Source organism: Molothrus ater, chromosome 3 (assembly GCF_012460135.2).
Source record: "Molothrus ater isolate BHLD 08-10-18 breed brown headed cowbird chromosome 3, BPBGC_Mater_1.1, whole genome shotgun sequence".
NCBI lineage: Eukaryota > Metazoa > Chordata > Aves > Passeriformes > Icteridae > Molothrus > Molothrus ater.
The window spans coordinates 41,867,143-41,892,148 of NC_050480.2; the positions used below are offsets into that span (position 1 = coordinate 41,867,143).

At 37.2% G+C, this 25,006-nt stretch overlaps 1 protein-coding gene across 2 annotated transcripts in view; it reads right to left on the reverse strand.

Annotated features, from left to right (window-relative positions):
* The window catches only part of GALNT2 (polypeptide N-acetylgalactosaminyltransferase 2), an 86,641-nt gene that overhangs the window by 48,541 nt on the left and 13,094 nt on the right, over positions 1 to 25,006 (reverse strand). The gene's annotated exons all lie outside the window — the stretch shown is intronic.

Below are 25,006 nucleotides of genomic sequence, written 5' to 3' on the forward strand. Positions count from 1 at the left end.
CACTCAAACTCATGCTAGTACAGGAAGCTATTGGAGAGAGCACTCTATTAGTAAAATTTCAAGCACACACAGACCGAGAGCTTCAAGGCAGGAAATCAGGCATTTTGCCTTGCTGCTCCTCACAGACAGCACTGCCTTTCCTCCAATCTGGGCTGCATTAGTTGGTTTGTACTCTCAGAAAAAGTAGTCCTTCAAGCTGGGATACTGTTAGTCCAGCCCTGAGCAAAGATAGACTGTAAGGCACAGAGGGAAGCAGTAATTTCAGGCAAATTTTATACCAAGAGTATAAATTGAGCTCTTTAGATACAATTTAGGTCCTGTGTGCAAAACATTCAATACTCCCACTGTGTATCAGACATCTATCAGACCTGGGAGCACATAAAGTTAACAATACACAAACTTATTCATGGAAAAAACCGAGGGGGGAAAAGTTTAGAAAAGACTGGGCAATTTACTGAGGCACTCAAGGAATTCTGCACACTTGCAAGCAGCAAAGCGATTTCACACTATGCAGGCACACTGGAGTTAATCCCATTCTAAAGAGAGATGGAAAACCTCCTCCTGGATGCTAAGGCCCAACAGCAAAAGGTTGGGGGCTCAAGTCTGCTGAAGTTATGGCCTATTCATCTGCAGTCTCTCAGAGGAGAGGTCACCAACTGCGCACCCTTAGTGATGATCTCACACAACCTCCACAAAGAGCCCTTCTCACAGAAACGGACATAAATCGGGGAGAGCCAGAATTAAAGCCTGATCCAAGCATGACAGCTAAGCCAAGTGCAGTGCAGAAAGCTTTTTTGCTGCTCTCAAGCCTACCAAAATATGAAAGAGTCTTGAAATTTAACAACTCAAAAGACTCCAACAGGAAAAATTACTCCGACCCAGACTCTGCTTTCAGGCTGCCTAACTCTAGCTATTAGAAACCTCTCAAGCAAAATTTAAAACATTCTGCAGAACTTTATGAGGTACCATTCTCTAGAATACCTTCAAATACATGGAATATCAACCTTAAGGTCAAAACGTGTGAGAAGATGAGATCAAAGCCATCATCTAGTTTGGAAGTCATAACTGGAATATAACAGACAAGAGCAAAATGTCATTCCTATCATCTAGTGTTTTCACAACACATACTACCCCACTATTTTTAACACTGAGCTCTCCACCTCTTCTCACTATATATGACCATATACTGACATTCAAGTCTGCCCAAAGCAGGTGAGAAAATAAAAGGATTTGAGGAGAAAGACTCCTTGATGTGTATGATGTGCATGTATATATACATATATATGTACACACAAAAATATATACACATGCATATACAGAGTTAATCACAGACTTACTTTGTACTAGAAAACTGGGGAGAGGCACAGGGTAAGAGACCAAGTACACTTTCAAAAATATAACAAATGTAAACTTCCACTAGATGATAGAAGAAAAAAAATATAATTAATTGGTCTCTGGCAAGAGAGAGAAGAGGTGAAATCAATCACAGCACAAGAGCAAATAACAAAATTAAGAGATACATTACCGCAAAGAAGAAAAGACAAACAACCAAAACAAAACCTAAGGAGCAACAAGAATTCAAAAAACTTAAGAAAAGCAATAGTAATAACCATCTTGAACCCAAGCAACAGCTGCATTCTCAATTTTAGCTGGTAGAATAAATAGTCATAGGGATTAGAAAAGTCCTTAAAGATAAGAGAGATCCTAAAATATTTAGAGAATAAGAAACAAGCTGTTCATCAAACTTGGAGGAATTCAAACTACATTAATCAGAATGTCCTATCTTTTCAATGACTTGCTTTGAATAGTGTGGATAAATAAAGTGGGTACAGTCAAATGGCTTGACTTTTTAGACCAGTCATGCTGTCAAAAAAATTAGAGCCACCAGATTTTAGAAAACTCCACACATTGCTCTAATGCCTTACCCCATTTTGCTTCTATTTTGGGGGAAAAAAAACACCAAAATATTGAGCCATCCCACACAAGTTGAGCTTCAGAGAAGTAATGTGTAGCACATTTCTCACACAGACTAATAACTTAAAAGCCATTTCTAGACTAATGAGTAAATATGATCTGTCAAAATTCCTTCTATTTTGACTCACATACCCAGATTGATAGTTGAATTGCAGCCTAAATGCACCTTCACCATAATTTAATGTTTCAGTTAAGACTACCATGGGTAACAGAACAACACAAGCAGAAGCATTTATAAACTAAGGCCATGAGAAATTAGGCTTTCTAATCTTAACCCACAAGGAGCTTCAAATATTTAAATTCACAATACAGCCTTTCATTCAGGGAAGTCATAATCTGATCTGCCCTTATCTGCTACATTTCTAGTATCTTTCAAACAGCTTGTCAAAGATGACACACTGAAGTCTATTTTGAATTGAGCAACTGATTCAAAAGCAGAACAAGGAGGACTAATAAGAAAGGAAAGAACAGGATAGTCCGTCAAAAGAGTTTTCTGGGTCAGGAGGAAGGCCTAAAAAAAAGCCTGACACACACATGAAAAACCAGAAAAAAAACCTAAAACTTCCTAGAGAAAATGAAGAAAAAACTTCAGACCCACCAAGTAACAATTCAAAGTAAGTCTTTCTTTGACACTTAATTTTCACTACTGGATACATATGTTTTAGATAACAGCAGCTTTAAAAGGTTTATTATTAAACATATAGATCCCTTGAAAACTCTTTTATTTTTCACTTGCAGGAAAGCACAGATAAAGACAGACATAGATTAGATCATTTGTTCTCACAGTGTGTTTTATTTTGTTGATAGATATTATCCACAAGTTGAGATTAAAGCGGAAAAAAAGAAGTGCTAGAGAAAACCTGGAAAGAGAAAATCCCAAAAATTTACAGAAACACAAAGAAACACAAACAACTTAAGAATGGGGAGATACACGTTAACTTCTCCAGGCACTGAATGCTTCTTTCCAAAAGCCAAGTGTCTGGTACCTTTTTGCCAGCCCCAAGCAATATTGCTTGATGTCTCCAGCCTTCTTCCTTTTTTCCTTTCCACTCATGCACCCACACTCCTTCCCTCAAAAAGGATTCATCAGTCCTTAAAACCAGAGTGAATTCCTTGATGCTCAAACTGATCAGGTGCCACTGACCCAAGCTGTAACACAAACATGAGAAGGTTACAGCAATTGTCTCTGATATTGCTTTTGAAAGTCACTAGCTCTATTTCCTCAACCTAACATCACAAACTGTTCCAATCCTGTGTCTCTCCCTTTCACGAAAAGAACTCCTGGTGTTATACAAAGGAGTTGCTTACCATGAGCATTATCTGAAAAATCTATACCGGATAATTCCAGGTGGTTGTATTCTATTAAACACTCTTTGCCTATTTTCTGCTATTGCTTCAGAGCCACATACAGAGAAATTAATGACTTTACAATCTCTCATACTTGTGACCCTTTTACCATCAGCATTTAAGGCAAAACACTCAAAACCCCATTATCAGCTATATATATCCAGTGCTAAACATTTGTTGCAAGGGGACCTATTTATAAATAATGCTGAGATTATATAGAGGCAGCATCTGAGCTTTCTTACACACACCAAAATGGCCAAGAGTTTCCCTTAATGAAATGGTGAACAAATACAATAAATTGGTTTGGAACATTTGTAGCACAAAGTTATTGTGGTTATTTTTGTATCAGCTGCTTTCATTACTACCAAGAGAATTCTCTTTTCTGGTTGAGTTAGTGAAAACAACTGGCCTGTTGCTAAAGATGAAAGAGGTGAATTGTCAGTCATAAGAAGGAACTTAAAATTTTAGAATTATATTCAAGTAGGTGAAAAACAGTAATAAATTGAATATTTGTTAAAATCCATAACCTAAAATAAGAACCATAGGCTTTCTCTTAAGGAAAAACATTTTAAGTAAGTCACTTGTTAATCAGGCTATTGGTTTAAATTTTCTTCATATACAGTAATAGGAACATCTTATTAAATGCACAGCTACAAACAATTTGGAGAATGATCTTGGTTCAATCCTTGGTTAAAATAAGCCTGAAGCACTGCACACAGACAGGTTTATTGATTATTTTTGGACACAGGAAGATCTTGCATTTATGAAATCAACCTCCTTGAGGCAAAGATAAACTTAAAGAGAGACTCAAACACTGAAGTTTACACTACACTTGAATGGAAGATATTGATTCTGTCTAAACCATCAGTTCATTCCACTGACTACAAACCACTGCTGCTAGCCTCACTGAAGAGAAATAACACAATTCCAGTTTTAGATTTTCAAATATTCTTTCACATTGCTCTTCAGAAATATTTTACCTAATAATAAAATTGGATTTATGGAATAATGAGACACCCTTGACACCACTGTAAGTAAAAAGCAGAGTGGACTTTTTAAGCCTAGGATACAAAGTTTTACCAACTATTATTCAAGACTTATCTACTGAATATAGTATTTGAAAATAGTACCCTGGTAACTACACTTCCAGCTTTGTGGATTGCAAGCAGCATATTTTATTTCTTAGTGACCCTTTATACAGGGATGAACCTATGCCTGCATCTTCTCACTTTCAACTTGAAAATGTTAAAGTAGTATGTTTTTCCTATCCTGTTTAATTTCTATTTCTTAGCCCAGTTTTCCAACACATGTTGCATTCCACTGGGTGTCTGGATTAAAACAGTTTACTTTTTTTTTAATTCACTATTCTATATAGAATGATTTAAATTAAAAGAGGAACAGTAGCTCTTATTTCACTATATATGCGGTTTTCTTTCTTGCCTGCCTTCCCAACAAAAAAATAAAGAGTACTTCTCAAGCAGTTTACCTATTTGATCGCAATTCTTAGGAATAATTTTGGGGAGCACCTACCTCCACAACCAATAGAATCTCAACCATATGAAGAAGGGGGAATATGTGAGGCAAGGAAATAATAAAAAAGGTCATCTGGAGAATATAAGCTATCAATCTCCAGATGTCATATTAAAAGGACTCTCTTCTGAACAAAATATAATGCTTCCCCTTTTTAACCAATTAGTCCTTTGTATATACTTAGATCCACTCAGGTTAAATTACAGGAATATTTGTAGCAAGGGCAAAGATAAATCAATTTGAGGGAAAAAAAATGCAGAACGTACACAAATAAAGCAGAGTCAATAGACTTTTCAGAAGAAAGGGGCTCATCTGGAACTCTCAAGGGATGGGCAAAAGAGAATATAATATACTGTTTACTCACAAAACCCAAACACATGCATCTAAGAGGAAAAAACAAAAAAAAAAAAACCCAAAACAAACAAACCTCCCCCCCCAAAAAAAACAGCCCTGTGTACTCAGGTTTAATAAAGGAAAAGTATCTTGGGATTACTTCTACTGTAACTTCCTGAAAAGAAGCAGAGATCATAAGGAATGGTTGTCCAAAATGAAAAGAAACCAGAGCTTTGCACCAGCAGGATCAAGAAAAAATAAATCTGCTCTGAAGTCCAAAATGAATCTGAATCATGAATATCTACAAGCTATATAACAGTATGAATAATACATAGTCCAGATGAGAGAAAGTAAATATTAGTTCTCTTAACAAAATCATTCCTTTGGAGATGAAATAAAAGATTGGCTATTTTTACTTTAGTCCTCACATTTTCATCCCCTTAAAAGTGGAACTGCTTCCCTGATGACAACGCATTTTCTTGGCAAAGTTCAGTATGACCTTAAGAGCTCCCAGCTTTTCAAAAACTGTACTGAAATCTTGTACCCTTTTGGCAATAAGGTGGCTTTATTGCCAGTTAAACGCTAGCATTAATTTCTGTAGCTAGGGTAAGAAATACAGTGTATGAAGCAGGAAATGAAATAGAATGTATGTATTTGTGTTCTCTGAGCCAATACATGGCTCAGGGAACACAAATGAGAGATCTACTGGAAGAAAAATACCACCTTGCTCCTCCATGTTATCGATAAACTGGACATGTCTGCTTTACAATAAGGGACTAAAGTTAGTTTTCCCTGCTCTCATATCAGACTTCTTGCAGTTTGATTTCTTAATCTGCTTTCTATACTGGTTCAGCACACAGAAGGATATTCTTACACATGTACATTGACAATATATTTAGTTACAGCTGAAAAACTGTTACAAAAACCTTAAAGCTTATTTCTAATGAGTTTTATATATCTAATTCTGAATACACAGAAAAATAAATCCAATTCTGTTACATGCACAATGCCACCAAAAGATCAGCCTTTTCCAACAGCAATCAAACTCAGCCAGCAAGAACTACAGAACACAGGATAAAGGCTAAGGAGCAGAGCTGGTGGACACAGATCATTTCTGTCCAGATGCTCTTCATCAGGGATCTACAGAACAGAGAACAAAGGAGAGCTTTGCTTTGACAGAGCTCAGCTCTTCTAGTAGTGACTCAAAACTATCAGGGAATACTTTGAAGATAAGCTTCTCATCCTTCCATCAGGATATCTATTAATCTCTTACTGACTGCCAACAGAGCACCACTTTTCAGCTTTTGGTTTCATTTTCCACTGAAGACACTTTGAAGGATTTCCAAGCAACCGTACATTAGAGTCTGGAATCCAAGGCGTGCAGTTATGTTAGCGATGACCCAGGCAAAAACTGTGAAGCTCAAGAGCATGCAAGCAGTGACATGTGAACCCAGATGTTCAACAGAAGGTGTTCTGCTAGACCAATTACACTAATCCTCTTCATGTGGCAGAGCTAGCAAAGCTGAGGGCACCCTGCAGCAAAAATACCTCAATAATGTACTGGGAAGGTATGGTCCAGCCAAGGTAGCAAGCAGGGCTGAGCCATCAAAAGGAGAATCTGGTCATGAGAACAGCCACCTTGACTGCTCAGAGACCTTAGAACTAAAGGATTTTGTGCCCTGAAAGGCTTCACTCTTTTTCTAGACTTTGGAAGATCTACTAAATCTGATCTGGCTGACCTGAAAACAACATGCAAGACATTTTAAAAAGTACATAAGTAAACTCAACTTTCTGGTAGTAAATTCAGTTGCATTTTTGTAATTCCTGCTGATCCCAAAGAAAGGATGTATTTTCTCAACAATGTTAACTTCTACACCAAAATTGCCCTGAATATAATTTATATTATTTAACAAAATAAAAACCCACCCAAACAAAAACACCTCACACCTTTCCTGAAAACCTTTCAAACACAAGAAAAAGGGGAACAAAGGACGAGCAAACTCAAACCACAATATGTATTTAATCCTTAAAAAAGGTACAAAACTTTGTCCTTTTTCATTTTCCAGGTGCCTAATGCTTAAGGGCATGTAGTGATATAGGAGGGGAATGGTTTTAAATTGGAAAGGGTAGGTTTAGATACAATATCTAGAAGACATTCTTTCCTGTGACGGAGAGGAGGCACCAGCTCAGCTTGCCCAGAAAAGCTGTGGATGACCCATCTCTGGAATTGCTCCTGGCCAGGCTGGATGGAGCTTTGAGCAACCTGGTCTAGTAGGAGGTGTCCCTGCCCATGGCAGGGGAGTTGGAACATGATTATCTTTAAGGACCCTTCCAACCCAAACTATTCTGAGTGTGTAATTCTTACAGGTAAACTTTCAAACAGGTCTTTCTAACTTGCAATGCAAGTAAGGGGTGAACTTTTGTAACAAAAAAGAATCTGCTAGCAACAAACTCGATTTGCATCATATGATCTCTGTGTAAAAGTAAAAACAGATTTCACCTCAGAAGCCTACCTTTTCAGAAGCTAACACAGGCTATGGGAAATAATTCTTAATTGTTTTACAGCACCTTACACAGCTACATGGACCAATATGACAAAAAAAGTAGTTCTCCTTTTCCACTGGTCTCTCATGGTACTTTGATACAATGAAATACCACAGCAGAAGCATAAAATTGTCCCCAGCCAAAAAAAAAAAAAAAAAATTGGATGAACAGATCTTTTGTTGCACAACCAGCAAACTCTACAGAAATATATTCCTTTCAAAGGGAGGAGAGCTTCAAGGGAAAGAACAGAAAATGAAATAGCTGTTCTGGCAATCAATACTTCTCTTATCCTAGAAAAACACACTGCATGTCATCTATCTTGAAAAATGTATTAATAAAGAAATTAAATTCTTGAATCCTCAGGCTGCCAAATTTCATTGCAGTGCCAGAAAACCAAGTGTGGCTTTCTCTTCCTCCTACTCATGATCTTATCAAGTTCTTACATTAGTCTTGCAATGACTCACATACAAGCAAACAAATTTTCATCTTTTAAATAGTTTTCCAATGAAATTACCACTGATAAGGTTTATATAGAAGCAAACAAGAAAAAGGGCTTTATCAAAATCAGATAGTGAAAATGCAAAAAAAAAAGTGCTAACCCTAAAGTTTCTGTGTGAATGCTTATCTCTGGGCTGATAGCAGTCCTGTTCTGAGTAATACTTAAGTATTGAGAATAATAATAAAGATTTATTAAGAGTACACTACATGTGTGTCTGGGTCTACCAATTAAGTTGCTAAGACAACTCTGCTTTCAGATGACTGAAGAATAATGTGGCAAATCCGTGAGAATTTAATATTAAAATATTACCTAATAACATTCTTTTTCCATCTTGAGAAGGTGACTGTAAAGAAAAGGATTTTCAACTTCTGTTTTTAAACTCTTGGAGGAACATATACTGTAGACATTACTCAAACTATCTAAAAGATAAAGTTAATAGAACATTACAGAACAGTCAAATATTCAGCAGCAGCTACAGCTAGCTTTTCCATGCAGTTAACATATTCTGGTCTATTCACTTTCTCAGCCCTGCTTAAATCAAGAATTTAAGGTTTTCTTTATGAAACCTTTTGAACACTGAAGTCTACACACACAGAGTTTAGTATTATATTCCGAGTTTTCCGTGATTCTTTTTAAAATGAAGAACAGCTATTCCTAACATAATTTGTTTGTAAGAGAATTCTAAGCCTTCAAAATGAAGGCACAACACCCATGTTGCAACATGATTCATCCCTTTCTGAAGCATTAACTGAAAAAAGAGAGCTGAATTAAATTGTTTGGCCAATCTGCCAGCACAAATAAGAACTTGAGTAAATGGAAGTTTTACTTTTAACTCAAAAGGCTGTGTTAAGGGCAGAATTCACTTCAGTGCCTCCACAATGACCTGCAGAAGAACTATACCCAGAGTTCATGGCTCACTGCTTGGCCCTGGGCCATCCCCTGCACCACGCAGAAGTTGGCACCACACGCCTGCTCAGAGCTGCCAGCTGAGCCCTGAGCTCTGCCAGAAAGCCATTATTCTGCGGATTCAGAAAAGTCTGGGGGAAAGAGCAACTGATAATCAATTAGTCCTTAAAAACAACTTGAAAAGTAGCAAGCACACTAGACTTCATCACTCTTCTCCAGACATATTTTCCACCATTAATTTACTGCAGTCACAAAAAGCATTGGGTTTTGCTTCATTGCTACATTTAGCAGGCTCAAAACAATTATGTGCAGTTTTGATGACATTTAACTGTTAAAAAACCAAAGTGCCTGGACATGGCTTGCTCCACTGCGGCTTGCTGTGCATCCAGTCCCCTTGTTGTGAGACCATTCATGGCAAATACAACTTGAGCCTCATCTCTGATCAGCCCATCAGCAATAAATGATTCATTATAAAATACACTTCCTAACTGCAATAAATGCAACTAACAAATATGCCTGAAAACCAGGCAACCCTTCACTTCCCTGGTGATGCATGGCCTGTGAAATGCCTCACTTTCTGGCACACAAGTGAGTAACTAAATGGCATAAAAAGCAGAAGAGTCTATCAATCAGTTTTGCCATCCATCTCACACTGTACAGCACGGGTTCTTCAAACAAAACGTGTCACAGTAAGAGAAGAAATATTCAATTTCTCTGAATTTGCATGACTAGAGTCTAAGGCACCTGAGGACATAATTAGGCTCTATCTCCTTGAAATACTTAAATACAAAGCTACTTCATTAATCTTCTGATTAGATTCATAGACACCCTTATTTTCATTTGGAATGGAGAAACTATCCCAGAATGAGTGTGTGATAACAAAGGCAAGCCCATTTGTCAAACATCCAAAATTATTATTTTGGAAACAAATAGACATGTGCAATTTAATTTGAGTTCACTTAGCAAGTGCTAAAAGCCAAGCAATGTGATACTAATTAGTTCATGATGACAACAAAAGAATTTTCCAGTTACTCTAAGGACTTCATTTTGGAAGCCAACCTTTATTTGACCAAAAGTTCACAGAATTAAGATTCTGCAAGTGTAGAGAAAGGTACTGGGAAAGATAAAATTTGCATTACAATACTTTGTTTACTACTTTAACAGCTGTAGAGTACTTTTAGAAAACAAAAGCCATTGTTTCACATGATTATTAGTTCTCTGCAATAACTAATGATTTAGGGATGTGGAAAGGGTTAGCCTCATTTTTAGGTAACTTGATTCCAAGCCATAGCATTTCTTGTAAGGACAGTAATTTCAAGAAAAGAGACAAGTCAAATACAGTCAAGATAGTAGGGCGTGTGCCCAGATAAGAGAAAGAAAAAATTTAAAAATCAGTTAAGAATCTCTTCAGTATTACAGAGGTGGAGACAAAAAAGTTAACTAGAAGTCAATTGAGACATTTCTATCTTATCATACAAAAGCAATCCTCCCTAAACCTCTACCTTCCTTTCCTCCCCACCAACAGTTTAACTGTACAAAAGTGAGCCTTAATCAAACTTTCTTTGACTGAGATTCAGTGAAGAAGCTTCAGTGAAACCTAAAAAAATTAACTTTCTGGCTTACTCTATCATAGAAAAATATTAATGTAGAGGGCTTTTATAAAAATGACAAGCAATAAAGCTTAAGAAATGTCCTACAGCTGGGCTCTCGAGGAAGAGAAGTCACTCATGAGGGAGGCAGCCATAAAGGTAGAGCTATAACGATTCTTCCACTTTAAAACAATAAGCTGATACTGATAATAATTGGGACAGGGGAAGGGAGGGAAAAAAATAGCAAACAAATTTGGGTTTATCATTACACAAACACGCACAAAAAAAAACCAAAAAAAACCACACAGTGAATTTTCTTCATCAACACCAAAAAAGATACCTTAACAGGTAGAGGGAGGAAAAAAAAAGAAAAATCTCTCAAGTACACCATCTATTAGACCTATTTGGTATAACTTTTAAGACAAAATTTACATAAAGGCATTTCAAAACCTACTCTGCCAGCGAATTGGATTTACATTTATCATGTAAAAGCAGATCTTTCACATAAAGCTCATTTTAGAGATGCATGTAGTTAAAAGTCTGTCACCATTAATTGGTAAAGGGATTTTGAGCACTTAAGAGCCACCTAATTGCTAAAGCAATATTGGAGATTAGTAATATGACATTTCTAATAACTTTCAGTTCTGCAGAGATGCTTTGGGGAAAATCTGATCTCTCTGTGGTGTCTTCAGAATAATTCAAAATCCTCATGACTATGAGGAACAGAAGAAAAGAAGAAAATCAGACAATACCACAGATTCTTGGAAGGGAGAATCTCAGTAAAAATACTGTACAAATTACCCACGAATACTTATAAGCAAGCACACTGAAGTGAGACACACATCTCCAGCCCAGAAATGCTAAGCAGTTTCATACACTGTTTTAACTCCAGAAACACATTTAAAGCATTCAGCATCTAAAAACGTACAAAATACCTTAAATGTATCATTACCATGCTTCTAACAAAGATACTCTCAAGAGCCACTGGAGTATTATAATCCTTGCCATAGGTTTCAGTACAGATCAAAAATAAGCTCCTGAAATACAACTTTTTTTCTCTTGTTGGGTCAAGTGAAGAAAGTTGTAAGCCAAATTTCCCTCTCTACATGCATTTCAAGAACCATTTTTGCAAGAAGGTAAAACTAGAATTCCCAGAGAAACATTTTACACTTGCCCCCTGGAATCTTTAAAAGCAACCATGCTCCTTTCCTGTTTAAAGTAAGGAAGGAGGCCCCGTCTTAATTGATCAGTCATGCTCTGAACAAATGTTTTCATAACCACAAATCCACACCAGTGCAGACTTCATAGCTTCAGAAGATACAAATTCCAAAAGATATCCTTAACCCAACTACTTGCAATAGAAGAACAGCAGGAAATGAGACAATGCTTTTTCCAAGTGAAATCTTGCCTGACTGAAAATCTTTTAGAAGTCAACCCAAAAAGAAGGACTGGTTGCAAGACTGCTCTGTGCCTTCAAAGTTTTTTTCCTAAATTTTGTTTTTAAATGAGAGAACAAAGGGTATAACACCAAATTCTTTTAGTCTCAGATTTATCAAAGAGCATCAACTATTAATTGTCACACTTTAGTAGAAGGCATAGGTGAAGTAAACTACTTAAAATAGAGCACCTTCACATTAAGGAACAGGAAACATTTTTCTTCACTCAACTGTAAAGGAAGAAGTAATTTCTCCCCTCACTGAACTGATCGCCTGTGTGCATCTTTTTCTCTGATAACCTGAACTGTCAAGCTCTGTGTTGAATATCCAGGGTGTGCTTAGCCTAGAATACTACTTACACAGTAGGAATACACTCATGTTTCTCACATATTCAATTTCTGAAAGGCTTTTTTTTCCATCCAGATAATATGATGTTCATTAGAAGTCACATCTTCCCTTATTCAGCCTGTCCAAATTCACTTTCAAAACCTTAATTTTGCAGCTAGTAACCTTAAAAATGCCCCTAACTTCTTTAGAGAATCATGGAACTGGCATCCATGCTGGTTTAAAAAAGGATGTTTACACCAAGCTGTGATTACAAAGAACTGCATAAAATCTGTGGGAAATAAAGTATGAAAGGGTTACAACATAGGGAACCAACACAAGGAAGACCAAGTATTAGGAGAATTTGCATTTTGATATTTAATCTTTTTTGGCATATAGTTTGTGTCAATTTTCAAGTACTCACACAAACTAAGAAGGACACACAAAAGATTCAAAAACTTTAGCCAAAACATTTTAGCCAAAACAACAATCACACAAAGAAAAAAAATTCAATTTCTGCTGATTTTTCACATTCATTTGCACTGATGATCATTTTGCTCCCCCTATTATCGAAGAAATTCCAATTACTCTATAAATTTATTTCCTACAGACCTTATTCTTCAAAGAAATTTAGAAGGTACAGAACAAGCCTATAGCAACATGGATTTAAACAGATAAGTATATCTCTATTTTAATTTTCAGCTAGGGATACTGTCCAGATCAGATGGTATCTCCTCTCAGCTTTCTAAAATAGCAGCAAACCACTAGTAACACAACTATCACATCAAATGAAGGCAGAGCCAAGATGTTTTTCAATTTCTTTCATGACTGTCAGACATGACATTAATTCTCCCCTAAGACAGTTTTTTAGGAGTCAATAGAAAGCAAATTTACAGTGAAGCATCCCTGTTGCAGCCCCAATATTCTTGTTCAAAACCTTCTCAAACACTACAGAAATATAAACTTAATTATTTGAAGGATGTCATTATTACTTATCTGAGAAATTACATAACCTATGAAAATCTGGCAATAAAAACAAGTGACAGTTTTAGATTAGTGACCTTTTTGCAGCACCCTGAAGAAAACCTTTACTTCCCCTGTTCAGAGGGAGTTGAAGCTTAGATGAATGCTACACCTGCTACCAGAGGCTAGAGAAACTGTAGTGCCTGGGAAGCCTCCTGTTAGCCCCAGCAAGCAGCAGGGAACAATAAAACCTATTTCTTCCCAGAACCACAGTCCAGGATCAGAACCACTAAACCTTTGTTTAGCATTGTGATTACTAAGAGACTTTTCGAAAATATTAAGAACTGTGAAAGACTCACTGGAGCTGGGAAGGGAGTGATCAGGAAACTGAACACAGATGCCTGTACACCCAGTGTGCTATGCAACACAACCTACCCATCAAGGGAAGAGTGCTCTATATCTATTTAGCAGACTTTTTGCCTGTAGTAAAAGAACAGAGCTGAATGGATAAAGTGGCTAAGGAGATCAGATATGGAAGACAAGAAACTCAAATGGAAATGGTTGGAGTAATAATGTAAAGAAATTGCAATACACTGCACCAACTGTAACCTCCCTGTCAGAAATCACCAACATCAGAGGTCCCATCCAAAATACCTCAGCTGCATGTTCCACCCAGACTATCAGGCTCCAACTCTTGTTTTAATTGACAGTCAAGTTTCAAAACTCATCATTCAAGGGAGACTAGTGCAGAGGGAAAAACACGCATTTGACTTCACTGACAAATCGCATTTTAATCATCAAAACCATTTTGAGAAGGTGGCATATCTGTACATGACTGGCTCTACTGATTGTTCACTGATGACAAAGAAGTGCAGTTCTGAAACTGCAGAAACAAGATACAGCCTCTCATGTGAAACCAACCTGCCAAGTACATTGCAAAAAAAAATTATAGATATTTCAAAAGAAAGCCGTTAAGGAACATGAGACATATTCATCCTCCCAGCAAGATGTTTTCCACATCTAACACAGGGCCATTAAAAGTTGCACAGGGGTGTGAGGGTTGTAGCAAAGCTTCAGAGGGCACACTGGCAGCGCCTGTTTCCTGGGCAGCACACACAGCAATGCCAATTGCACAGTCAGGAGAAACACTAAAAAAACCACCACATGTAGAACAGGCCCACAGATTTTATATAGTCATCATAGAGACACACAGCAAGTTGCATCTCTAAATCAATTTCAAGAACAATCAATACTCCTCTAACACACCAAGCAGGCTAGATAAGTAAAGTTTTATTTTCAAAATTGCTTGTGAGTGTGCTTTATAGCAAAACCAAAAAGCCAGAATCAAGGTCTGCTTCAGTACTAGGAATAATTTTTCTGTGGTCACTCTGCCATGAAATCACTATAATCTCTCTATTTTCTGAGTCAACTAAAGAAGTATTATCACAAGAAGTGCCAAGAATATTTTGCCTTATCTAAAATTACAACCCTATATATTCACAGTAAGTGAAGAAGTATTTTAAATCTTCAAGGCTATACGTGATACTTTTAAAAAAAATTGTTACAGAAAGCTATGGGATATTGTGTTTGTACTTCTCATAAAAAAGATTCTAGTATGGTAACTCGCTGTACTGCACATAAAATACTGATGATTGAATCTCTATAAAACCTTCTTGGAGTTAGGAGAACTAGAGGTGCATCTTCAGCAATTTATACCTTAATTCTTGAAAATCCATGCCAAGTTGACAAATAGAACATCACAGAAGTATACTGACAAGAGTAGTATACATTTTTACCCCCTACTTTAGGGACTCAATTCAGATATACAACCAGTTATGCCAGCTGGCACACCAAAACACAAGTCTTACACTCTAAAAGGCTGAAGAGCATCACCAGAATTTCGTCCTCTTCTAGATTTATGGTTAGTGTTTCTGGACATCTTTCAATTTCCTGCAATCCCCATAGATACTTGCTTTTTACAATGAATGTAATGCAATTGCAATGTAATTATCTTGCTAACTGACAACTAGAGATCTCGTTTACAGATGCTCCACATTTAAGCTTTGTATAGTGCTTTGTGAAACGTAACTGAACTTTCTATTACCTGAATTCAATTAGTAAAACCCAACAGAACACACAACTCTTTGCTATCCCAGACTCCAGCAAAAGAACTCTAGAAGTGGCTGGCAGGTATAAGAATCACTGTAGAGGCAGATGTGCCCAGCAAGTACCACCATTTCAAGTCAGCTAATTCTACAGCTCCTGAAGCTCAAGGAGGCCAATCACTGTGATTCAGATTGTTTTCACTTTTACTTAGACAGCCTTCAAGTGATATTTTTGTGTCTTAAAATATAGGCTGGAAGAAGACAACTATAACTAGAACAGGAATTTGCACCTTCTAAAGCAGGCTTTTGTCAGCAAAAATCTAAAGCACTACAATCAGTCAACACTTAATTATCCCTGGGATGCAAGAAATGAAGATGTAATCAAGAATGATTAGAAAAATTATAACTTCAAGTTGTGCAGGCTAATACTGGCACTACCTTATAGAAATCTCAGGGTTGTAATTTCATACAATTTAGCACTAGGACTTTCTGAAGACACAAACAAACACGGAATACAGTAGGCCATGCTTGTTTCTCCATTTGTAAATTTGTCAGGGTTACACTCCTGTATGCCCTGATGGCTGATGAAAGAACATACAAATGCAGAAAAAAACCATCACAGCCAACACACAAGGGCTACACTGAGGGAATTTGTTAGTCATTGAGGTATTTAAAGATAAGGAGTTGTAGCACTCAGGGCATGGTTTTGGGGCAGGCTTGGCAGTGGTATGTAAAGGGTTCAACTTGATGATCTTAAAGGTCTTTTCCAACCTAAATAATACTGGGATTCTATGTAATCAAGCATTCAGTAAGCAGATTACAGCTCATTGAAAACATTAACAATGAGGTAATAGACGTGGTTCACACCAGCTGCATTTACAACAGAAATTCAGCATGCCAAAGAGAACAAACACACCAGCAAATATTTCAGAAGTAAGCTAAGGTGAAGTTTTAGAAGTGAATTAACATTTCGACTTATTTACATTTCCTAAAAAGTGATGATAAAGAACAGGTGTTTGGTCTACCTAATATCACTTTAAAGGCACAAGATCAAAAATAACATGCTTAAATTCATTCTATGATCTACCCTCTTTTTGCTAAGACCCATCTGCTCCTCCAGCTCTACAGTGCCCACTCCCTGTGCTCTGCCAACTCTTTTCTCCTAAAGCAGAGCAACTATTCCTACTTTGCTGTGTTCGTAGACTTTGGTATACATCCTTACATATTTTCTTCTTCTGCCCTTCCTCAACCTTTACTGTTTTGTTTTGGGGTTATTTTTAGCTTCTTTTTTGCTCCCTTTCCCAATTCTCTTTTCCTACCCCTTTGCTTTATGGGCTGCAGAATAGCTAAGTCTAGACCAAACTCTCTAGCAAAGTACTCAGCAGTACCGCCCAGTAAATTATCTGCTGCTAACTATTGATACACAGTAATTGAGACCACATAAACCAATTTAAGTTAATAAAATGCTTAAAAGAGGCCTCCTGCAGGAGCCCAGACTCACACCTGAGCTAAACTGCTTTGAGTTAGACTGACATTCACAAGGTAAACAGAAAATTGTTTCCTTATCACTTCTGCTTTGCTTCCAGATGATGCACTGCCTTACCAGACTTTATAAACCCAAAATAAAGGTTACTGGCACAAAGCTCTCAGAAAACCACCTAGGGATTAGTGACACATATTGAAAGGCAACCAAACTTTAACAGCGAGTCCAAGAACACATGCCCACTTCTCTAGCATGTTGTCTAATAACCCACTGATTACATGAAAGGCCTCACACATTTATTGGACCTCTACCAAGACTAGTAACTGTTTTATATCAACAGTGCTACACGGTGCACTTCTATTTTCTCAAAATGTGAGGGTGAACACATTTGTTTAGATTTTACACACACACACTGCTCCAACTGCTGAGTGAAACAGCAGTGATAACCAAGAGGTTTTAACATGTGTGCTCATACATTTTTCCTGCAGATAGTATCAAGTCATTAGAGGCCCATGGTCATGCTCCTAATGATACAGAAGCCCCTTTTTCCCAGGCGTGTTTAAGACAAGTTGGTGCATTTTACTACAACGTAAATGTGCCTATGAACTGTGCAATGGATTTAACAACTACTCTCTTGCTTTACTATCTTTCCACAGTTTTAAGTAATGTAGTTAGTTTCTACTCACTTAAAGAGCTGGACAAGCAGAAAATTAAAAAACAACTGAGTTTTACAGTACTGTTACATGATAAAAAGGAGAAGGTAGAAGAATCAAGAGTAGATTTGAGCCTGAAAAGAAGGGAGGGGTAGGAAAAGGTGGTTTTAGGTTTTGTTCTTTATTCTCACTATCCTAATCCGTTATCTGACAATAAATCAATTTCCCTAAGCTGAGTTTGTTTTGTCAGTGCTAGCAATTGTTCAGTGATCTTCCTGTCCTTACCTCAACCCACAAACTCTTCATTCTCTTTTCTCACCATCCTAATGGAGATGGGGAGTGATAGAGCAGCTTGGTATGCACCTTGTGGCCAGTTAAGTTAACCCACCACACTGGGCACAGCTGAATGAAGTGCTATAGTCATACACTTGACTTGAAAATGAATAGCCATCAAGCATTCTTGGTGCTTCCAGAATCTCCTTTCTAACTTGTGGTGTAAAGTATTTTTTATACAATACTGTCGTACAAATGCAGTCTTATCACGGCTAGAGAGTAAAATCTTCCTGACAGTGTAAGCCACATGCACAAAACCATATTGTAATCCACCCTAATGTGGTGGAGAACGGCAAAGCATATCCTACTCACCTCAGAGAGCCAAGGCTGACAATACATGGTCATTCACAAACAGGAAGAGCAGGTCTAATTTCCATTGCAACACAGACACACTGCTGTGTTTCCAAGGCACTAGCTATTTCTGCTGCAGCAATTCCATGGGCTTGCACTCTACTGTAGTTATGAATTCACCCCACAGTGCTTTTGACAAAAAATCTCACAGACAGCACAGCCCAACATGCACAAAGCAATTATTTTGACTTAATTCCATCTACAATGGCCTTTTACAATGGCACTCGCTAGAATGTTTGTAGCTATGAGTTCAGAGTCTGTCGATATTCCAGCATAGATCCAAGAATCGAGAATTGTCACATTACAAGAAAAAAACATCCTCACAAAGAGTAAGCAATGAGAAAATAACTGAATGATTTTTATAGGCTACACTGATTACTGTAGAATACAGCAAAACCAAAGAAGAAAGGGTATTAGCATGCCTGGCTGTGAGGCTTTCCTCTTCACTACTTGCCTTTTAGACACAGAGATTCCAACATAACACAGAATCACAAAGTCTATCAAGTTGTCCATAGGCTTGTTCTTTGGAGTCTGACTAGACAGATTAACCATGAGAAGCTACCTATCACACTGCCTACCCCAAAAGCAGGGAGGAGATGGAAGCCTAGATTGCCTAGCAAGAAAGTCATTGTACTTCCAGAAGTACCAAAATACCTTCACTATTAGTTAACAGGTTCAGCTTTTCAATTTTAAAATTTACTACTTGGATTTTAAAAATACCCTTAAATACTATTGTGCTAATAAGGGTATATAGAACCATGCAGCCTCTCACCCCTTAAGAAGAGATCATCATAGACACTTGTATAAACACACTCTGTCCTGCACAGCTGTCTGAGAAAATTAGGGAACTGGGAAAATTAGTACAGTACCTAAGAGTCGAACATCAGACTTCCTTTTTAATGCAGTAACACCTCTCTATAGACTCTTCTCCTTAAGTTCCCCCTTCTCCGCAAGAAAGGTCACAAAGATTCATAGCTAAAAATCAGTTTAAAATTAACCAAGTCAATCAAATCAGCTCTTCTAAGCACATTCTTTGAAAAAATAACAATAGTTAAAACCATCAAAACCATTCATTTATTAAACACAGGAGCACCTGTGTTCAACATAAGAATTCCATTCTCCTAAACAGATGTTCTTCTTGCGAAATTAAATTCTGAAACAGGAAAAGGAAAACCTACTTTTTCTCCTTTAGGAACAACTTCCATGAAAGTTTGTGCAGAATTAGGAAGCTTTGGGTCTTGAAACATTTTCTAGCATGACTGCTTTTGGAGTTGGTGCCAGCTTGACAATGAAGTATTACATTTCCCAAAACTTCAAGGCAAGGATCATTCCACCAAAAGTCTGAAGCTACCAGATGCACAATATACAGAAGTGGCCAATTACTGAACTAGTCAATCAGCAATTACAGTGAATCAAGCATATTTGAAATCTGTCTCTTAACAAAATAATTATGTCAGTTGCTTTCTGCACAAATTGAGACCACTTATTCATCTATTCAACAGGTAAGTGCCCATGGCGTACTTCGTAACACTTGCTTTCTGATCAGAAAACAAGCTACTCAAGAGTATGGCAATACTACTATTATGGCAATGGGAAAGAAAGACTCCATGAAAAATTTAACCTTTCCATTGGAAAACCACACTAAATTGACAAAAAAACCCTTACAAGCAATCACATGGTTAGAGAAACAAAAAACCCTTAAGAGCAGTCATGTGGTCAAAAGGAGCAAAGGCAGGCAAGAATTCCAGGGTGTTGCTGTCAAAAATTAAAAGCCACTGAATGGATTGCTTTTTTCTTGTATCAGAAAAATACTTACATTGGCTTTGCCAAAGTACAAAAATGTATAGATTACAACCAAAAATTTTAAAACCAGATTTTAAATTCCAGAAACCACTCTGAACTACTTAAAACAACATTTCAACTTCTGAATCTTGCTGTTGACATTCAGCTTCAAAGGCTGAATTTCAGGGGATTTCTGGATTATTGTAATTTCTACCCATACATATGTCTTGATCGCCTGCACCAGTAAAGCATATTTTCCTGCAGCTCATATATTGTACTGTTGTCATCAATACACATCAATATGAGCAAATCTCAGATGTGAAAAGCAGAAATGTTAATTTTTATATCCCTCTCACTAAATACAAACTCATCAAGGGTTTGAAAGTCAGTCCTCCAAGCCAAGCAACTGACAATGTCACCAAGGCAAGAGAATTTTCAAAGAAAAATATAGAGGGTTATATCTATTTCATGGAACAAATATCTTAGAATGTGCAGAACAAAGATGGTTGATTTTGAATGCAACTAAAATAAGGAAGTCGCTACATCACCACTCTTCAAAAACAAACCCCCAAGCCTCTGGAGATATGCCATGCCATACAAATTCACAGATTCCAAGACTGCTGCTGCAGCAGATTTCTTTGGAAAAAGAAAACCCACAATGAAAATAAATCCAGATCTGGCAGAAACTCTTTCTCAAAATGTCCTTGTGAAGCCATCTTTAAGTTAACCTTCATTCAAAATCTTTGAAAAAAATTCATACCCACGATCAGTTTGAAACATCAAATTGCCTGATGCAGCAAACTGAAGCACTGCCTCCCAGCCTTCTAGCACCCAACACGCATTCTCACACAAAATAAGTGGGGGGTTTTAAGACCATTATATTCCTTGGGCTCTGGTTACCATCAGCATAGCATTGTGTCACACCTTCTCACCAGCAGGAAAATAATCACGTAATTTTCCTTTGTTTCTCAACTTCCCCCTCTCACAACGATTTGAGGATTCACAAGAGGGAGTCAAAATTATTCTTGTTTTATTACAAAGTTTTTATAACTCCCTCCTCAGAGGGTACTAGTCTGCACTAGGGGCCAAAAACATCAACAGACAAGAAAGGGAACTACAACAGAAACTACACAGGTATTTAGTTGGAGCAGCCTAATATCAGGAGGAAGGGAGAAAACAAAAGGGACAACACAATTACCTGACACAAAGAAAGCCAATCAGCACAGGAGGAAAACCTACTCGGAAACCTTTATAAACCTAATCAAAGCTCCCTTCCTGGAGCAGAGCCAATGATGAAGCTTGGTACAGGAACAAATTAATCATCTGAACACTTGATTATTAGTGTTGAAAAACTGAATACTGAATGTTTTTCAGTATCATGTTGAAAATAAACATTGATTTTAAGTTTGGTAGCCTCTGTACAACTTCTGTATAATGATTCAAAGAAAATCTACTAAACCCTACTTGAATTTCAAGCATTTGCCTACACACCAAAATTTGTTTATGGTGACAACTGTATGTGGAAGATGCAGTTCAGTCTCTGCAGAAGAAAGACTTTTTTATACAGAACAACATGCTCCATCAAGAGCTACCAGGAGCTACTTGATCTCCCAAAGGTTATCACGCTCTTTAACTGTCAAGGAAAAGAATAGTGTATATTAAAATTTCATTCCTCTTAGTTCACACTGCACACTGAGGAGAGGAAAAAGAGGGGAAAAAAAAAGAAAGGACTGTCACATTTTTAATTAAGTCCACTTATGCATTAATCATGACCATATGGTCGTGGTATTATGCCATGAAATAGTTCCGTAACAGTGCATTTCCTCCAACAGACAAAAATAAAACACAAATGACCTGTACACATGGATTTTATTCTACTTCCTCAGTTCTTTACAGAGGAAATTATTACAAAGTCCTTACCCTTGTGACATCTCAGGCCAACATTTCTCTGGTTTGGAACACATGTTCAACTACAACTCTCTAAGAACCCAAGATGAAGAAAACAAGGTGTTGGTCTGCAGCCTTAAGTAGAGAATTGAAGGCTCCAACAGCACTTCTGCTTCAAACTGTAGCCCAGAGTGAATGAAATGAAATTTTAATGGTGATTTTAAAAAAGCAATGAGATATTTTGCTAACCCCAAAAAGAAACAAGCTCCAGCATATCTAGGAAGTCTTAAATTGTAAACAGTACAATGGCAAAGATATCACGAGCAGATTAAATTAGCCTTTATTTATAAGACATAATACTTTCCACTTTCACTCAAACAGACAGTTTATAAAGTAAAATAACACGCTTACATCAAATGGTAAAAATATTTTGGAAAAATGGGGCCTGTTATTTCTTGTTGCAATAGTAGAAATCTCCATTCCAAGATTTTTTACAGTAACATGACAAGACAGATTTTGATTTAGGAAACAAAGATGGACAGAGAGAGATGCTGAACATGCAGCACATTCAGAATTAGTGCATCTCTAATGGCAGCTGCAAAATAGAGCCTTGGCAGATCAACATTGTTGTGAAATAAACAGCTTCTCTCAATGAACAGTCCAAGCATACCACTGAAGCAGAGTTTGAAAAACCACATTGCAAAAATAGAAAACAAGTTAAAATTTGTAGGTACCCAACCCCAGCATAAAAACTACACTGTCAATTTAACTTGCTTTTCATAATTGCAATCATCCCTCATAACACCTTCTGATCTCTTTGGAAATAAGCTGAAGTGCAACATTAAGATAGGCATTGACACTGCTAGAGCCAGTGCCTATGACTAGCAGCAGTGATGGCCCAGGCAGAAAGAAGACTGAAAAACAAGTTCAGTGCCAACTGGTTTGTACCACACAAAGACACTGAATGCAGTTGAGGCCACAGGCAATCCATACTCCAGAATCTGATGCACTGCTAGCCAGAAGTTACTGTGAGTTCTCTAAGAGCCATCAATGCAAAAAAGGGACATAACCTAAACCCAGTATTTCAATAGCTGGAGTCCCAGTGATGGTTATAGTAAACTGAATCTTCTCTTAAGAGATTTTTCAATACCTTAATTTTGCCAGTTGTGAGTTCTCCCACCCAGAGGAGTATTTCCAACAGTCTTTGTAACATGATTAGTGGCGACACAAAACCCAGATTTTTACAGATTACTATGATTTGAAAATTTCTTGGAAATGTATCCCTCAAAAGTGGGTACAATCAAAATGACCTGGTGTCCTAGTATCATACACTGTGACTATCGTATCTTAACTTAATTTGAACACTCATACACAACATATTTCATTTCTCTCTATACATGCCATTCTTCAGAGCTGACAAAAAAGACACCATAGCACCATGACAGATAAAATTTCCATTTCTAGAAGCCTCCTTCTCTGCTAATGCAAATCTGAAGGCAGCTGACTGTCTGAGAAAACCCAATTGTCATCATTAAAATCCAAATGTGACTGAAAAAGAAATACATCAGTGTTGTCAAGAAGTGACAGAATGGTCAAGCAGAGGTATACAAGAGCCCAAATAACCAAACAAATGTGCACAGAACAGCTTTCCACTCATGTTTGCTCTGAATAGAAAATAACTGCTTTTGCCTTCAAGCAAACTTGGTAAATAGGTATACTGAACAGCTCAGTCAGAAACTGCTTTGCTATTCTTAGCACAGAGACTATTTATCGTTTTGCAAAAGTGAAAGCTAAGAGAATTTAATAGAATAATTAAAATTATATATTGCTGCCATTAGTACAAATGAACATCAAAAAAACTCTGCAGCATGGTATTCTCCCCAGATTTTCTTCAGTTCAACTGGATTTGACTTTCATGCAGAGTACAGACAATACAGGCATGGTATTATACTAACAGTAAGATTAGTAAAAACACATTTGTTCTCTTAGGGCTTGCAATGATTTTCTGAGATAGACAAAATCCAAGTAAAAGGCTACACATCTTTAAAATGCCTCTTTTTTTTTATGACCTGCAGCTTATCTTCAACACATTACTTCCTTCTCTACACAGGATGCATCACTGGCAACTGATGAAAATTATGTACAACAGCTACTAAGCCTTTAAAACAAAGTAGCAGCCTGTATAATTATCTCTCCCTTTTCTGTTGCAGAACACAAGTAAAATGTCAGTGTGTGCCAGATACTATTAAAATTACTAGATTCCTGCAGCCCTTCTTCCTTCACAGAGACACTGGGTTTGGGCATCAAAAATAGAAGCAACCAGTTCCTAGCTTAAGTTACTTACTGAAATATTGAACTTTCTTTTCATATTCTACCAGGATGCAATCATTTAATCATTTAATTCTTAAATCTAAGACCATAAGAGTTCTAGTTAGTGAAAAATAATCAAGGGTCCATCTAAATTTGTCTTTTTAAGCTTTGGTTAGACAGTAGATTTCCCAAGAATACTTCTTACACTATATTCTTTATTGCATGGCAGGAATATGCCATGTCAGTTTCAGTAGTTTTCCATTCTCGCATGGAAAAAGAACAAGCAATTTATTTACACAGTACTTAATTTTCAACTATGTTGATATGAAGAGCAAAGCTGCTAGAGATTGAAACACAAACCCAGGAGCACAGCACAGAAACTGGGAGTATAGAACCAATATAATATCTGCTGCACATATTCAGTTCTCAAGGGAGTAAGAGGGCAGGGTATGTTAAAGTCACCTCTCTTATTTGAATGGGCATAAGAGCTAGAACTGTGCTTCCAGAAAAACCAGGCAGAATTAAGTTAACAGCTGAAGAACTACACAGTGCTGCATGTGAGATAGGCTATACTAGCCTAAAGTATTGAGGGAATTAATCTTCAGGTTAACACGGACGTGAAGACCACACATTTATGCATGCTGGCACTCAAAGAAA